Source organism: Mesoplodon mirus (assembly GCF_964341445.2).
Source record: "Mesoplodon mirus genome assembly, chromosome: 3".
In the NCBI taxonomy this organism is placed as follows: domain Eukaryota; kingdom Metazoa; phylum Chordata; class Mammalia; order Artiodactyla; family Ziphiidae; genus Mesoplodon; species Mesoplodon mirus.
This window is the reverse complement of record NC_138978.1, coordinates 32,363,414-32,381,779: the sequence shown is the minus strand read 5'-3', so window position 1 is coordinate 32,381,779 and position 18,366 is coordinate 32,363,414. Positions and strand designations below refer to the sequence as shown.

Here is an 18,366-nt window from a genome sequence, read left to right as displayed (position 1 = left end):
TCTAGCTTCTCTTGCTCTGTATTTTAGAATACATTCATCAAAGATCCTTTTATTGGGTTAGCGAAAAAGTTCATTCGTTTTTTTCCGAAAGATGGCTCTAGTAGCATGTAGTTGTCTTTAACTTCATTCAAGACAATCCTGTTAGATTGTATGTGACAGCTGTCATATCTGTGCATTAAAAAAAAAATTATCAAAACTGGTGAACTTTTGTGTAGCCATTTTAGTATTGAAGATGGAAGAAAAAAAGCAATGTTTTCAGCATCTTATGCTTTATTATTTCAAGAAAGGTAAAAACGTAACTGAAATGCAAAAAAGATCCGCACAGTGTATGGAAAGGGTGCTGTGACTAATCGAACACGTCAAAAGTGGTTTGTGAAGTTTTGTGCTGGAGATTTCCTGCTGGACAATGCTCCACAGTTGGGTAGACCAGTTGAAGTTGATAGCAATCAAATTGAGACATTAACTGAGAACAATCAATGTTATACCATGAGGGAGACAGCTGACATACTCAAAATATCCAAATCAAGTGCTGAAAATCATTTGCACCAGCTTGGTTATGTTAATTGCTTTGATGTTTGGGTTCCACGTAAGCGAAAAAAACCTTCTTAACCATATTTCCTCATGCAATTCTCTACTTAAACATAACGAAAACATTCCATTTTTAAAACAAATTATGACGGGCGATGAAAAGTGGATACTGTACAATAATGTGGAATGGAAGAGATAGTGGGGCAAGCAAAATGAACCACCACCAACCACATCAAAGGCCAGTCTTCATCCAAAGAAGGTGATGTGGTGTATATGGTGGGATTGGAAGGGAATCCTCTATTATGAGCTCCTTCTGGAACACCAAACGACTTTTTTTAAAAACACTTTTTTGAGGACTTCCCTGGTGGTCCAGTGGTAAAGAATCTGCCTTCCAATGCAGGGTACATGGGTTCAATCCCTGGTCAGTGATCCAAGATCCCACTTGCCGTGGGGCAACTGAGCCCACGTGCCACAACTACTTGAGCCCGCACCAGAACTAGAGAGAAGTCCGTGCACCGCAACAAAGACCCGATGCAGCCAAAACTTTTAAAATAAAATAAATAAATAAATAGGTTTTTTTGGCTGCACCTCATGGCATGTGGGATCTTAGTTCCTTGACCAGGAACTGAACCCGTGCCCCTTGCATTGGAAGGGTGGAGTCTTAACCACTGGACCGCCAGGGAAGTCCCAGAAAACTAAATGATTAATTCCAACAAGTACTGCTCCCAATTAGACCGACTGAAAGCAGCACTCAACAAACAGCATCCAGAATTAGTCAACAGAAAACGCGTAATCTTCCATCAGGACAACGCAAGGCTGAATGTTTCTTTGAAAACTGTTATAGCTCGGCTGGGAAGTTCTTTTGTTTTCTTTTAAATAATAACAGTAGATCCAACCACCTTCTTCTTCTTTTTTAAAAAAATATTTATTTACTTTATTTATTCTTATTTCTCTTGGGTACATACCTAGGAGTGGTATTGCTTAGTCATGTGGTAATTCTATGCTTAACTTTGTGGGGTACTGCCAGACTAAATTCCAAAGCAGCTACACCATTTTACTTTCCCACCAGCAGTGTATGAGGGTTCCAATTTCTCTACATCTCCAACACTTTATTACTGTCTTTTTTATTATAGCCATCCTAGTGGGTGTGAAGTGGTATCTCATTATGGTTTTGTTTTTGGTTTTTTTGTGTGGTACGTGGGCCTCTCACTGTTGTGGCCTCTCCCGTTGCGGAGCGCAGGCTCAGCAGCCATGGCTCACGGGCCCAGCCACTCCGCAGCATGTGGGATCTTCCCGGACCGGGGCACGAACCCGTGTCCCCTGCATCGGCAGGCGGACTCTCAACCACTGCACCACCAGGGAAGCCCTATGGTTTTTTTGTTTAATATTTACTTATTTGGCTGCACCAGGTCTTAGTTGCGGCACGAGGGCTGTTAGTTGCAGCAGGCAGGATCTAGCTCCCTGACCAGGGATGAAACCTGGGCCCCCTGCACTGGGAGCGCAGGGTCTTAACCACTGGACCACCAGGGAAGTCCCTCATTATGGTTTTGATTTGTAATTCCCTAATGGCTAACCGTGTTGACAATCTTTTCATATGTTTATTGACTATTTGTGTATCTTAAGAGAAATATCAATTCAGATCCTTTGTCCATTTTTAAGTTGAATTATTTCTTTTTATTACTGAGTCGTAAGGCTTTCTAAATTATGGATATAGATTCCTTATTAGACATATACTTTGCAAGAAGTTTCTCCCACTTTGTAGGTTGTTCTTCCATTTTCTTGACTCTGACCTTTAAAGAAAAGGGATTTTGTTAGTTTTTTTTATAAAGTCTGATTTATCTTATTCTTTTGTTCCTTGTGCTTTTGGTGTCATATCTAAGAAGGGTTTGCTCAAGGTCACAAAGATTTATTCCTAGGTTTCCTTCTAAGAATTTTATAGTTTTAGTTCTTGCATTTAGGTCCATGATCCATTTTGATTTATATTTTATGTTATAGTGCGAGGTAAGGGTCCAACTCCATTCTTTTGCATGTGGATATCCAGATGTCCTAGTACCATTTGTTGAAAAGACTAGTCTTATCCTACTGAAATGTCTTGGCATCTTGGTAAAAAATAAATAAATAAATAAATAACTGATCATAAATGTGAGGGTTTATTTCTGAATTCTCAATTTTATTCCATTGATCTGTATGTCTATGCTTATGCCAAAACCAGTTTGATTACTGTAGCCTTGTAGTACATTCCGAAATCAGAAAGTGTAGGTTTTTCAACTTCCTCCTGCTCAAAGACAATTTTGGCTGAGTCCCCTACATTTTCATATGAATTTTATTTTTTTAATTAATTAATGTATTTATTTATGGTTGCATTGGGTCTTCGTTGCTGCACGCAGACTTTCTCTAGTTGCGGCGAGCAGGGGCTACTCTTTGTTGCGGTGTGCGGGCTTCTCATTGTGGTGGCTTCTCTTGTTGTGCAGCATGGGCTCTAGGCGCGTGGGCTTCAGTAGTTGTGGCACAAGGGCTCAGTAATTGTGGCTTGCGGGCTCTAGAGTGCAGGCTCAGTAGTTGTGGTACACAGGCTTAGTTGCTCCGCGGCATGTGGGATCTTCCTGGACCAGGGCTGGAACCCATGTCCCCTGCATTGGCAGGAGGACTCTTATTAACCACTGTGCCACCAGGGAAGTCCCTCATAAGAATTTTAGATTCAGCACATCAATTTCTACAAAAAAGCCAGCTGGGATTTTGACAAAAATTGTCTTGAATCTGTAGATCAATTTGGAGAGAACTGCCATCTTAACAACATTAAGTCTTCCAACTCATGAACATGCGACGTCTTTCCACAGTGTTTTGTAGTTTTCAGAGTACAAATTTTGTGCTCATTTTGTTAAATTCATTCCTAAGTATTTTGCTCTTTTTGATGCTACTGGAAATGAACTGTTTTTCTATGTCATTTTGATTGCTCACTGCTGGTGTATAGAAATACAATTCATTCTTTTTTTAAAATAATTTTATTTATTTTTGGCTGTGTCGGGTCTCTGTTGCTGCACGCAGGCTGCTCTAGTTGCGGCAAGCGGGAGCTTCTCTTATTGCGAAGCATGGGCCCTAGGCACGCAGGCTTCAGTAGGTGTAGCACTTGGGTTCAGTAGTTGTGGCACGCAGGCTCCAGGGCACACAAGCTTCAGTAGTTGTGGCACATGGGCTCAGTAGTTGTGGCGCACGGGCTTAGTTGCTCCACAGCATGTGGGAATCTTCCCGGACCAGGGATTGAGCCCGTGTCCCTTGCATTGGCAGGCAGATTCTTAACCACTGCACCACGAGCAAGTCCCAGAGAAATACAATTCATTCTTGTATATTCATCTTGTATCCTGTAACATTACTGAATTCATTTAATAGTTCTAATAGTTTTCAGTGGATTCCTTAAGATTTTCTACATAAGATCATATCACCTGCAAAAGAGATAGTTTTACTTCTTCCTTGCCAAGTTAGATGGCTTTTATTTCATTTTCTTGCCTAACTGCCCTGGCTAGAACATCTGGTACAATGTTGAATAGAAATGACAAAAGTGGACATTCTTCTCTTGTCCCTGAACTTAGGGTGAAAACATTCAGTCTTCCTTCCACCTTTAAGTACAATGATACCTGTAGGTTTTTCACAGATGACTAATATCAGATTGAGGAAGTTCCCTTCTATTCCTAGTTGGTTTAATATTTTTATTATGAAAATATGTTGGATTTTTTTTTTACTGTATTTATTGAGATGATCAAGTAGCTTTGGTCCTTTATTCTACTGTATTACATTATTTGATTTTCAACAGTTACCACTTAACACCTGTTTTTAAAATAGGTCTTAAAATTAGTCTTTTCCCTGTTTATGGATCTCTAACATAACCTTAATAGAAGAGGAAGAGTCTCTGAGGACTGACCCCATGTAGGCCTGCACTCCCTGTCCCTTGCCCAGGCCCCAGGACTGTTGTCTCTGCTCTGCCAAGAGGACAGCATACTTTTCCAGATCAGATGGCACTATATTTGGTAACTGTTAGGTAACACAAGAGTGCTAACCAAATAAATGTAACAATTCAGGATACCAAACCCAGGAAGCCACTAAATTACCTAGTAAGAGATCACGTCTGATTTGTTGTTCTCCATTTTATGCACAGTGCTTAGCCACAGAGTGGACACTTGGTATGTGCTAATGAACAGGCACTTTCTCTTCATCACACAAGCAGGAATAATAAAAGATCAGTTCACCAAATATTAACAATACAATCCAAGAATAAAACTAAGTATGTATCACAGTCCTAATCACTACAGCTAAACTAAAAGTTGAGCTCATTCGTATTCCTTGTACATTTTCCTCAAAGGCAGAGAGGTCAAACTGATCTCAATGTTAGGGAGACACACTTCATTTAGCAGTGCCAGGTTAGAGTGAAACTCCACCGCCAGCAAGTCCAGTCAAGACAGCCCTGCTCTCAACAGTCACTAAAGGCAAGAAGCAGAAAATTCTTGGTGAACAAAATGACTGAAATAAAGAAGAGACAGATCCAAACATCAGCCAAGAAAGAAATTCACCATCATAAAGGGCTGTAGGCAAAGGAGGGGGCCTGAGTGTGTGCTCTGTGTGCCTCTGGATAGTTAGGGGCAGGAAAGCAGAACTCGGGTGAAATATTAAACACGTTTACTATTTTATGCTTTCCTCTGGAGATTATCCTCTCCTGAGCAAAAGAGGGAGGGAAAGGGAAACAGAATCAAGAGCAGCTGTAGGTATCTCTAGGGAAACACTTTTCCAAGACTTCACCCCCGCCCCCCAACATCCCTGAAGAAATCAAATCAGAGACCCCTTCCTGACAGTTACTCTATTAAGCAGCTCTCTTAAACTATTAAATAAATCCATAAATATAACACTAATTTCTGACGTCTTAAAATTCACAGAGGCAAATACCCACATGTGCGCTTAGCACCCTCGTAAAAGGAGAGGAAGGTCCTTTGGGGAGAATGGCAATTTTATTGCTTAAACAACTTAAGGATATAATAAAAAGGTTTGCCCTTGCCTGTGTTATAAAATCATAGCTATTCTGGAGTTTAGTACTAAACTTCTTAAACTTTAAACATTGTATTCTATGTAATTTGGTAGAACTTGTTTTTAAAATGAGTAATATGAAGGTACAGATGTACATGTAAGACATATCTGGGCTCCCCTGGTGGCGCAGTGGTTGAGAGTCCACCTGCCGCAAGGGACGCGGGTTCGTGCCCTGGTCCGGGAAGATCCCACATGCCACGGAGAGGCTGGGCCCGTGAGCCATGGCCGCTGAGCCTGCGCGTCCAGAGCCTGTGCTCCGCGACGGGAGAGGCCACAACAGTGAGAGGCCCGTGTACCGCAAAAAAAAAAAAAAAAAAAAAGATATATCTACATAAGCACATGCAGCAAACTATTAGTAGTGGTTACCTCTGTGGAGCAGAAAGAAAGACATGAAGAGGAAGGGGGCAAGAGAAGGGAAAGACATGAAATGGGGCAGACAGGATAAGAGCATGTGCTTCTTACTTTACATATAAATGTTTTTAGCTAATGAGTTTACAGGTGACTTCCCCCTAACAGTCTTTTACAAAGTTGTTGACATTCATAGCGTTAATGGTGTTAATTCTTTTAATGTGGAATCAAACATCTACCTACTTTCTTCTGAGATATCTTAAAGATCTAGACTAGTAATTTCCACAAGACCCTAAATAAATAAAACTGTACTTTATTCAAAGTCCATTTCAGGAAAACTTCATTACAATGGAATTTTTTCCCTCTTTTATGACTTTAAAGAAGGTTAAGAAAGGCCAGCCTTATAGCCAGCTGGGCTCTTTTTTTTTTTTTTTTTTTAGTGTTTTTATTATGGAGGCATTGATTCAAACGTACACAAAAGTAGAAAAGAACAGTGTAAGGAACCCAAGTACATCCGTCATCCAGCTTAAAAAATTATCAACTCTTTGCAGGTGGGCTCCATTCATGGTCAAAATCCTAATAAGTCTGGGTGGATATAGCCAGTCTCTGCAGCTATTTCCCCATACCTTTTCCATAAAAAAATATTAGAGAATCCTTCCATTAAAAAATCCAGGCCTGCGGGAGTTCCCTGGTGGTCTAGCAGTGAGGATTTGGCGCTTTCACTGCAGAGGACTGGGTTCAATCCCTGGTCAGGGGACTGAGATGCCACAAGAGGAGCAGTGAAAAAAAAAATCTTTTTTAATCCAGACATGCAATGAGGGGACCCAAAAGGCTCACCTCTACATGCTTCTCCATGTGTGCTCTGCAAATAAGTCTAAAAGGAGAATCACTTACCAGCAAATAACAATTACTGATTTCAGTTCAAACACATTTAAAGTAAATTCCAAAGTGCAACCTTAAACTACCTCCTAATTACAGGACATGAGTAGTCCAAAATACCATTCCCACTGTGGGTTGTTTCAGCAACTTGTTTTTAGAAGTGTGACTACTTCATAACAACTGAGAAATTATTATGAGAGGGGAGAAAATACACATTCATAAACTATATTTTGGGGTTAGCAAGCCAAAAAATGCTAAAGCTTCTAATTCTGTGAAGTCCAAAAGCCACTGTAAAACCAAAAGCCACTGTAAAAATTGTGAGCTCACTTCAACTGTTTATTTGGCATTTGGGGGATTATTTGACATTGTAATTTTTTTACCAGTGTGCTTTTATCCTAGCCTTACTATCAACTTCCCTGAAAATAACCTTTTTATTAATGACAGCATATATTTTAGTTAACTTATGCTAATAATGGACTTGTTTACAAAACAAATTCTCAATTGTTCTTCCTATATTGGTTGTTGTCAGGCTGGAAGGAATTCAGAGGAACCAGCTCCAAAAACTTCACAGAAACAATTCAGCACACAGGGACCCCTGTGTTCAGAAACTGGAGAGTGAAGGGAAGCCAATAAAGCCCACACCCTCAGAGAAACAGTATCTGGCCTTCGGTTCTTGTGTCAAGTAACTACAGCAACAAAAGGCCCAACTCTGTGTACTGTTTTCACTATGTCAAAAAAACTAACTCATGCTAGGTATCCATTGACACACAGATAATTTTTCTGAGTATTAAGAAGCTTCCCTGAGGGTAAGCTCTGAAGCATTTATTGGGTTGGCCAAAAAGTTCGTTCAGTTAATGAATAAGCTGTTCGATAAAGTGGGTGGTGAAAATGAAGAGTGTACTTAAAACCGAACGAACTTTTTGGCCAACCCAATAGTTTAAATGTACATCAATTAAGGAATGGCAAGCCTCACATAAAAATACACATGGATAATTTATAATAATAAAAGAGTTTTTTCCCCCTAGGTCAAGAATACTGCCAGTGTGGGAAGTACTGGCCAGCTGGATAAGCCAGCTCTTATCCACAAAGGTTCAATTCCAAGTCCTCCAAAAGTCAATCTCTGTCCTTCCTTTGCCAGCCCTGATTTCTCTGGACAGCAAACAGGAGCACTGTGTTATTTGTCTCTTAGAAAATTCGTAATAAACTGCACAGCAAAAACAGGAAAAAAAATGAGGACTCTTTGCCATCATTTCAAACTTGAGGAAAATAAGTAATTCCTTTCTAACAGTATTGCTACTTACGTTGGATGCTTTGGGCTCCCAAATGCAAAACAGACCTGTTCTGACAGAGTTCTTTTCCAAAAGCCACCAGATACCAGTATTCTGTAGGTGAGCGTGGGGACTGTGGGCTCCTGTCTAACCAGCAGGGCGCCCATCCTACCTCAGAGAGTCTTCTTGACTTCCCTCCTTTAGAGCCCAAGCACCAGTCATCAACTAATAAATAACATGTTATTCTAGCCTCCTGTTTGGCTGTTATAAACTGCTTTCTTCCCTCTCCTATCAGGACCTCCGATCAGGGCAGAAGTGATCTTCTTCATTGCCACTGGTGAGCAATGAAAAGCTAAAAATAAGTAAATAAATAATGGGCACCTTAAATGAGAGAAATTTACCAAAACTAAACTTATGCTCCTAATAAACACAAAACCCCTTATTTGAAGCAGGTGTTTTTAACCTCTCTGTGCCTATTTTTCATCAATAAAATGAGGATTTGGAACAGCTCTACCAACGGCAAAAAAAACTTAAAAATGTTTACACAAACAGAAGAAGATTCCTCATCCTTACTTCAGCCATGTCCTAAAAATGGAATTAAGTGGTGAGGGTTAAACTTTTTGCTTTTAGGGCTTCCCTGGTGGCGCAGTGGTTAACCATCTGCCTGCCAATGCAGGGGACACGGGTTCGAGCCCTGGTCTGGGGAAGATCCCACATGCCGCAGAGCAACTAAGTCCCTGCACAACTACTGAGCCTGTGCTCTACAGCTCGCGAACCACAACTACTGAGCCTGCGTGCCACAAATGCTGAAGCCCGCGTGCCTAGAGCCCGTGCTCCACAACAAGAGAAGCCACAGCAATGAGAAGGCTGCGCACCACAATGAAGAGTAGCCCCTGCTCGCCACAACTAAAGAAAGCCTGTGCACAGCAGACACAGCCAAAAATAAATTTATTAAAAAAAAATTTTTTTTGCTTTAAAAAAGAATCATCCCTCCACTTCCATCCTATCAACTCTGAAATTTACTGTAGAAGAAATAATTTAAGTTTCATAACATATTCTACCACTTTATAAAAACCAGTGCATCTGCCTGAAAATAGCTGACCAGGGACTTGATTACTTACCTTCTGACTGTACTTAAACTATCACTTGCATGGGGGCAATTCACCGACACCAAATTCAGGCGACACCAAATTCAGGCAACACCAACCTCACTTGGGAAAGAGGAGTTTCCAGAGCGAGTCAGGGCTCTGCAACAGACTCCGTCAGGCAGAGGGACACTGCCGCTAGCTGCTTTCCATCACACAGCCAGCAAGAGGTCACATTTCCTTCCTGCTCTTCAGAGACAGAATTAGTTTCTCTGTTCCAAAGACATGGCAAACTCCACCCCTTCCATCTTTCATTTTTTAAAGGAACAGGACCGCTACTTCTCAGTAACTTGGAAAAGCAGGAAAAATTCAGTGAGATAGCTATTTTCCATATGGCACAGAATACAGCATGCCACTAATTATTTCAGGCCTGATTTCCACAAAGGAATAAGAGTTTCATAAATGTTTCTCTTTCTTTGTGTTTTGTTTATTTTAAAAAACACCAGAGAAAAGATTGAATAATTTAAGATCAAAATGACAAAACTTTGCTGGGAAACCCCTTTATTCATTCTTTCCATCAACTGCTGTTTCTCCCCCAATCAGAAATAAAAACATATGAAAATCTTAAGATAGCTGGGATATTATGTAAGTCACAGAAAGCAACATAATTTAATCAATCAATGCTGGAAAATTCTGAAAAATACACACAAGTAATAAACTTAGGTCTCAAGCCACCAGTCTGAAAAAAGCTAGTAAAAGAAAATATATGCAAGCAATTTTACACACCAATTTCTTCTATTATTAATTAAGTATGCCTCCTAGAAGGTGGTAAACTCAACTTCATCTGCCTGCACTGTGTTTTAAATATATGGTTTACCTAACAACAAAAGGAAGTGACTTGGAATAAGAAAGGCATTCTGGGGGACTTTCAGGAAGTAACAGTCTTTGTAGATTTCAGTTTATTCATTTGTTAAAGGTGGTTAATACGGAACATACAACTTAACTTCTAAAGTTTCAGGGGACTTCCCTGGTTGTCCAGTGGCTAAGACTCCGTGGTACTCCCAATGCAGGGGGCCTGGGTTCAATCCCTAGTCAGGGAACTAGATCCCACATGCCGCAACTAAAAAAAAAAAAAAAAGATCCTGGGCTTCCCTGGTGGCACAGTGGTTGAGAGTCCGCCTGCCGATGCAGGGGACACGGGTTCGTGCCCCAGTCCGGGAAGATCCCACACGGCGTGGAGCAGCTGGGCCTGTGAGCCATGGCCGCTGAGCCTGCGCGTCTGGAGCCTGTGCTCTGCAGCGGGAGAGGCCACAACAGTGAGAGGCCCACGTACCGCAAAAAAAAAAAAGATCCTGCATGCCGCAACCAAAAGATCCTGTGTGCCACAACCCTGGCGCAGCCAAACAAACAAACAAACAAAGTTTCAGCTTAGTAGACTGGGCTTCATAAACATAAATAGGACTTCACACCAAGCGCTGGTTACTGGAAAGGTAAATACACAATCATTTCACAATTTTTTAAATAGTTTTGCTTTCTCATTAAAGCAGGTTTCACAATCTCTGTACTTTACTTTGGTAAAATTATTGTGAGTATACTCTCCCAAAAAATACCACGGCCCAACAAGTACCGAGAGCATGTTTCTGTTCATTCTATCAGATTTTATTGAACGCTTACTCCACGCTAAGTACTCTGCTGGATGCAGAAAACAAGAAAATCCTGTTGTAATTATAGATAGAAAATATCTTTTCAGGCTCATAATGTGACTTGGGAAGTTTTCTTTTGCTTGTACTAAAGTCAGAAAGGAAGTCACTAGTTTTTTTATTTTTTTTTATTTTTTTATTTTTGCTGTGTTGGGTCTTTGTTTCTGTGTGAGGCCTTTCTCTAGTTGTGGCAAGCGGGGGCCACTCTTCATCACAGTGCGCGGGCCTCTCACTATCGCAGCCTCTCTTGTTGCGGAGCACAGACTCCAGACGTGCAGGCTCAGTAGTTGTGGCTCACGTGCCCAGTTGCTCCGCGGCATGTGGGATCTTCCCAGACCAGGGCTCGAACCCGTGTCCCCTGCATTAGCAGGCAGATTCTCAACCACTGCGCCACCAGGGAAGCCCCGGAAGTCACTAGTTTTGAAATCTTTTCCAAGTCATATCCCCTCCCCAAATTGAAGTTTTCTTATGTGTTAAAAATAGGGCTTACACTTTAGTTAATAATAGTGTATCAATACTGGTTCATTAATTGTGACAAATGTACCATTCTAATGTAAGATGTTAATAATAGAAGAAATTGGGCATAGGGGATATAGGGACTGTTACAGGTTAAACTCTGTCTCCCTAACCCTAAAATGTATATATTGAAGTCCTAATACCAAGCACCTCAGAACGTGACCTCATTTGTAGACAGGGTCTTTACAGATATGAATGGTATCCTTATAAAAGGGGAAATCTGGACACAGAGATATGTGGCGAGAAGACGATATGAAGAGAAATAGGGAGAAGACAGCCATCTAATACAAGCCGACGAGAGAGAACTTGGAAGAGACCTTCCCTCACAGGTCTCAGAAGGAGCCAATCCAATCCTGCCAACCTCTTTTTTTTTTTTTAATATAAAATTTTTTTTTTTGGCTGCATTGGGTCTTCATTGCTGTGCGCGGGCTTTCTCTAGTTGTGGCGAGCAGGGGCTACTCTTAGTTGCAGTGCGCGGGCTTCTCACTGCAGTGGCTTCTCTTGCTGCGGAGCACAGGCTCTAGGCGCACGGGCTTCAGTAGTTGTGGCACATGGGCTCAGTAGTTGTGGCTCGCAAGCTCTAGAGCACAGGCTCGGCAGTTGTGGCACAGGGACTTAGTTGCTCCCCGGCATGTGGGATCTTCCCGGACCAGGGCTCGAACCCGTGTCCCCTGCATTGGCAGGCAGATTCTTAACCACTGTGCCACCAGGGAAGCCCCTGCCAACCTCTTGATTTTTGTACTTCTAGCCTTCAGATCTGTGGGACGATATATTGCTATTGCTTAAGCCGCCCAGTTTGTGATACTTTGTTATGGCAGCCCTAGCAAACTAATACAGGAATTCTGTACAATTCTTGCAATTTTCTGTAAATCTTATTCTCAAACAAAACGTTTATTAAAAAAAAAAAAAAAAAAAGACAGGGGTAATGGTGCCCACATCTCACAATTATGAGAAGACCAAAGCAGATAGATAATTGGGAAATCCCTGCTCAGCGGAAAGAGAATCCATAATCCCAATACACAGTAAGCAAACAGCTAGGACTAGAATCCAGGTTTCATTTAGTGTTTTCCATAACACAATGTTATTTCAAGATGGGCATATAAAGGCGGGTGTAAGTGAGGGAATATGCCGAAGCAAATTACCAATCTGAAATGCCCTGTCCCAAATGAAGAGAACCTTAAGAGAGTCACTTTATAATACTGGGCTAGGTTCTGCAGTGAGTAGTGGCTTTGGCACCAAAAAAAAACTGGGTTCAAATCTTGGCTCCTCCACCCATTAGCTGGACAAGATACTTACTCTCTCAATCTTCCAAACATGACCTACACCTCACAAGACCGCCACAGGAATTAAAAAGTGTATGTAAACTGCCTGCCATTCAACATGTGACTTCACACCTTAAGCTATGTTTAGCTACAACTCTAGAGTGGTGAGATGGAGATATTTAGGAACTTCTCTGAGAGCAAACAGACTTCACCACTGATTCTATTTTCCTGCTATTAGTAAACAATCAGATATCTTCCTACACAGAACAATAATGTGTTTTATAGCTTTATTAGCTAAACTGGCATGTGTTGCACTGAAAAGGTGCAGAGAAGCAAAAAAAGGTCAAATTCTAGGGTCCTGACCTTTGTAGAATAAATCCCTTTGCTGCTGGATGGTAGCAGGGAAAAATCAACAGCAAACTGAGGGGCCTTTCATTTAGAACTTACTCATCTAATATTCCCAATGTAGGCAACTTATGGTATCTTCTCCTGAGAATTTGCTCAATGGGTGTCTATTAGGCTCAGGATCATCTATGCAATTAACCTTTCATCATTAGAGAAATAGAATGAACAGCACAGACAGCAACTTAAATAATCTTCGATTCACCCCAGAAGCTCCTCCTCTCCTATATCCCTAGGGTAGGCTGATGGCAATTTTAGTTACTGTTTTAAATGTGTTACCATTGGGGAATATATCCTTCCCATTTTTTAGAGGAACTCTCAGATTTCCTGACTTAATAAAGATACTACAGGCTCTGTTAACTAATCACCTATGGCCTCCTTCCAGCTCTCATTATGATAAACCTTTTTAAAAACTAAGTTTAGGGCTTCCTTGGTGGTGCAGTGGTTGAGAGTCCGCCTGCTGATGCAGGGGACGCGGGTTCGTGCCCCGGTCCGGGAAGATCCCACATGCCACGGAGCGGCTGGGCCCGTGAGCCATGGCCGCTGAGCCTGCGCGTCCAGAGTCTGTGCTCCGCAACGGGAGAAGCCACCAAAAAAAAAAAAAAACCACTAAGTTTAACAGCCAATCATGACACAACTATTTTTTTAATTAAGTTATTATTACTAAGACCTTGGGCTGAACCAGTGGTATATATTGCAGTCACCTACAGAGCTTTTTAAAAAGTCCATCTATCAAGATTCTTATTCAGGAAACCAGGATAGGAGTTCCGATCCACTGGTTTACGGACATTCTTTACAGACTCCAAGGACTAGGACTGTGTTCTCTCTTCATCCCACCATCAATACACAGAAAGCCACTGCTTACACGGAGTTGTACATAAAGCTTGTTCTACATAAAGTCTGTTTACAACTCTCTTAGCAGATAAGTTGTTTGACATCTTTTACAGACGTTAGCCTTTTGGGGATAAAATCAGCTTCCCCAAACAAGTCTATCACACAGAGGTTTAGAAGAGGGAAAAATGTATGTTTTTAAATTTATTTCCTTATATGTTAAACTATCACTGCTTTGAATGATGTTCACAACATGGCAGGGTTTTCAATAACTTTCAATAACTAGATCACATCAATTTATCCATTCCTTCAGAAGTATGAACCCTAAGAGCTGCAGTGTCCCATATACATGTAGCTACCATGCACCTGAAATGTGGCTGGCCTGAACTGGGATGAGCTGTAGGTATAAAATACAGGATTTCAAAGACTTAGTACAAAACTCAGAATGTAAAATACTTCGTTAAGGATTTTTTATATTAATTACATGTTGAAATGAGAATGTGTTGGATATATTAAATTACATTAATATATCATTAAAATTAATTTCACCTGCTTCTTTTTATTTAGTTTCTTAATGTGGATGCTAGGAAATTTGAAACTACATGTGGCTCACACTGGACTTCTCTTGGATGGCACTGTCCTAAAGGACAACAATGATTATGTCTTTTTCTTTTCAAATGCTCAAGTTTTGAACCTTATCCAATATTAGTCACTTTTAAATTCATCATTTATTTTTGCAGTTTCTAGTCTTCATCCACTAAGACTTTCCTGTTGAGATAACCACCTGATGTCTTTCCATTTATATCTACACTTTACCAGATAAGTTGAGGGGGAAAAAAAAGAGATGTCTTAAATACACACACAACTTTACGTAAGAAACCAAAAATAATTTCAAGATCTGCTATCATTCTGGACCTTACCAGTCACCTGAGTCTACAAAAGAAATCAAGAACCCAACCTGTTGCTTCTAAATCTAAAACGAATTCATTAAGGCACTATTCAAAGCTATCTAAATTTAGAGACCACTCAACTACCCCAAGCGCAGATAGATCCAGACACTGAACCAGACCTCAGTTCAGATACATATGATCAGTGCAACTCCCCTCTCTGGCTCATAAGGAACAGCATATTAACTACATAGACAAATAGGTCTAATTCTTTTCTGTAACATCTTGTATTTGTTGTTTTTTTTTAAAGGAACAAAATTGAATTCATCAGATTTATATATGAAAGCTCCAGCTTGCCATAATTTCAAGATTCTAAATGATCTGACTCCTGCCTACTTCTCCAACATCATCTCAAACCACTCTCTCCTGAATCAATCACTCTACCGGAGTCACAAAGGCCTTCTTTCTGTTCCTTGAACACTTACAAGCATTTATAGTCTCAGCACCTTTATACTTGCAGTTCTCGCTACATGAACACCCTTCTGCAGTCTAAAGCATGGTTGGCTCCTTTCTCATCCTTCAGATCTCAGCTTGTCACCTAACTCGAAAAGGTATTCCTTGGCATTCTACCTAATGACACCTCACTGTTATCTTGTAGTCGTATTTCTTTCCTACACTTAGGAAATCTGAAACTATCGTATCTGCCTTCCCAAACTAGAATGTAAGCTCCCCAAGAATGGGGGTCCTGTTTGTCTTGCTCATTGCCGGTTATCCCTAGCAACAGAGAACAGGCACAGTAACAAGTACTCAAGTGTCTACTGACTGAATTAATCAAAAGAATTAAAAAGCAGCTTTAAAGGACAAAGGATCTTAGAGGGGAAAATCCAGTACACTTATTTTTTAAATTATGCAACTGGCTTCCTATGTACATGTCCTTCTAGTCTTTGTTTTCTAGTTTCCAATACTTAAGTCTCTTGAAGAACTGTCATAGTTCCACAGGGTGAAAAATAAGAAGTATGGAAATATCAATTATATTTTGCTTACTGAGCCTGGAGAGAGAAGAAACGCTTGTTATCACTAAGTATTTAAAGATGAAATAAGGCAACAATAATAAAAACACTGAGTATTAGTGAATAGTTGGGACAACTGATTAATGACTTAATACAAAATGTTAGATTCCTTCTTCTTACCATAAACAAAACCAAAAAAAGGTAGGAAAAATCATCAGGATGATGATGTTGTGATAACAACATCCCAGCTGCCTAGAGCACATGTTCAGAATGAAGCAGATTAGAAAAATATCTCTAAGGGGACTTCCCTGGTGGTGCAGTGGTTAGGACTCCGCGCTCCCAATGCAAGGGGCCTGGGTTCAACCCCGGGCCGGGGAACTAGATCCCACATGCATGCCGCAACTAACTGTTCGCATGCCACAGCTAAGGAGCTGGTGAGCCACAACTAAAAGGAGCCCTCAAGCCGCAACTAAGGAGCCCGCCTGCCACAAGACCAGGTGCAACCAAATAAATAAATAAATATTTTTTTTAAAAAAAGAAAATATCTCTAAGATAAAATTTATAATATAACCAAAATGCTTAAAGTATTGAGGAAGAATTCACACTTCTGGGTAGAGTTTAGAAAGAAATTACTGATAAGAACACAGAAACTAAACAAAACAGACCAGAAAAAGATAATTATTAACAATAGAGAAAACAAAAAGTTGTACAGAAAAAAGAAAATTAACCACAGCATGACATCTGTCTGTGAACAAGCTATACATAACCTTAATATTGTTAAGTGAATACTGCTCTAACCAAAATTCAATTACAACCAGAGTGACAATAAATGTGGACATGTGAGGTGGTCAGAGAATTCTACCACTATCCAAAGTAGAAAGTTAATAGATAATACCCAAAACTGGAAAATCCATAAGTAGCAAAATAAGCTTATTATTTTAGAGGTAATATCAAAAGAAACAGTAAAGAGTTGGAAATGATTGCTTCTAGGGACTGAAAAAGGGGCGGGAGGGACTGTTTTTCATAAAAAGCCCTGTGGAGGGTTTACCTGGTGGCACAGTGGTTGAGAGTCCGCCTGCCGATGCAGGGGACATGGGTTCGTGCCCCGGTCCGGGAAGATCCCACATGCCACGGAGCGACTGGGCCCGTGAGCCATGGCCGCTGAGCCTGCGTGTCCAGAGCCTGTGCTCCGGAACAGGAGAGGCCACAACAGTGAGAGGCCCGCGTACCACAAAAAAAAAAAAAAAGCCCTGTGGAGCTGATGGTCTGACATGACTACGTACAGGGTTTCTGTACATGTATTAATAAAAAGTAAAACAAAAAAGGTTTAAATAAATATATAAAATGTTTTTTTTAATTTAAGAGAAGAAACTGTACTATGGGGGGAAATCAACTGTATGCATAAATTTATTCATGTCCATCACACAGTTACCTCACACACGGAAAAATGAGAGAAAAGCCTAAATGTTTACCAAAAAGGAACTAGCTAGATAAATTATATGGCACATCCAATGATGAAATGCCATGAGTCATTTAAAAATGCAAACAGAGAAAACTTTTCTTGTTAACAAGAACCAAGTGACAAAAGAGCACAACTCCAATTTTGATTATATACACACATATCAGAGTAACATATGCATGACAAGGGACTGTTCACCAAACTATTAACAGTGACTATATATGTGTCAAGTTTATGGCTGATCTTTTTCAGTATGTCCAAGTGAATAAACATGTGTTATTTAAAAACTCAAAAGTTAGTTAAAATAAGAAAGTAACTGCTGATTCTACAACTTGGGATGGAATCAGAGAGGAGAGCAAGGCTACTTTATCAGCCTATTTCAGTTTTTTAAACTGAAAGATAAATATTGTTTATTAATAAGAACCCAGAACTTCTATTAAGGAATCTTCTGGATAAACAACATAAGACTGGCTTTATAAGCCAATGAAGTTATTATTAGTTCCTTTTACCACCATGCATTTACCTTATTTGAACAATGATTCGACTTGCACCAGACCCCAAACAGACACTACCTCAAAGAATACTGGCAGTGCCGCGCTGGCTTCTCCAATTTACAAAGTCAGGATACAACTCTGGAATGAGAAGAAATAAGCAGTGATAAAATAGCTACCCAAACCTTGCAGATTGCATCTTGAAATACAGATGCTTGTAATCTATAAGCAGAAACCCTCCTCTAGCCCTCAACTTAACTCCAAGTGGACACAGGATTCTCTCCCAAAGTATACTGGCCTGAGGGCCTCTCATACTCATTTTCATCCATCCAACTTCCTATAGTAAGGTTGGAAAGTATGGAAAGCTAAAACCTTCCTCTTGTAACCTGATACTTTCACTGGCAATATTTCAGGTGCTATGGTTTGCATTATACAAGTTTAATTTGCAACTCCATAATTCAACCTGGAGAATAACTTCAGAAGAATTAGATGCCTGAAACAAAAAACTTTCAAGTATGCTGAACTAAGTTTAACAAATACATTTCAAGTTAAAGTAACTCCCCACACTCATCCCTCGAAGCACAAAAAAAACCCTTCAGATCCAGTTGTTTAAATATTCCCAGATCCAAA

The 18,366-nt window shown here is 40.3% G+C and overlaps 1 protein-coding gene across 4 annotated transcripts in view; it reads right to left on the bottom strand.

Moving 5' to 3' along the window:
• Positions 1 to 18,366, bottom strand: part of THRAP3 (thyroid hormone receptor associated protein 3) — a 75,563-nt gene that overhangs the window by 28,543 nt on the left and 28,654 nt on the right. For 2 of the 4 annotated variants that reach the window (XM_082615304.1, XM_082615305.1), the window contains exon 2: positions 17,769 to 17,877. The exons of 1 other annotated variant lie outside the window; for it this stretch is intronic. The gene's annotated coding sequence lies outside the window, so the exon portion shown is untranslated. The remainder of the gene's footprint in view (positions 1 to 17,768; positions 17,878 to 18,366) is intronic. One more of the 4 variants, XM_082615306.1, reaches the window with a different exon arrangement.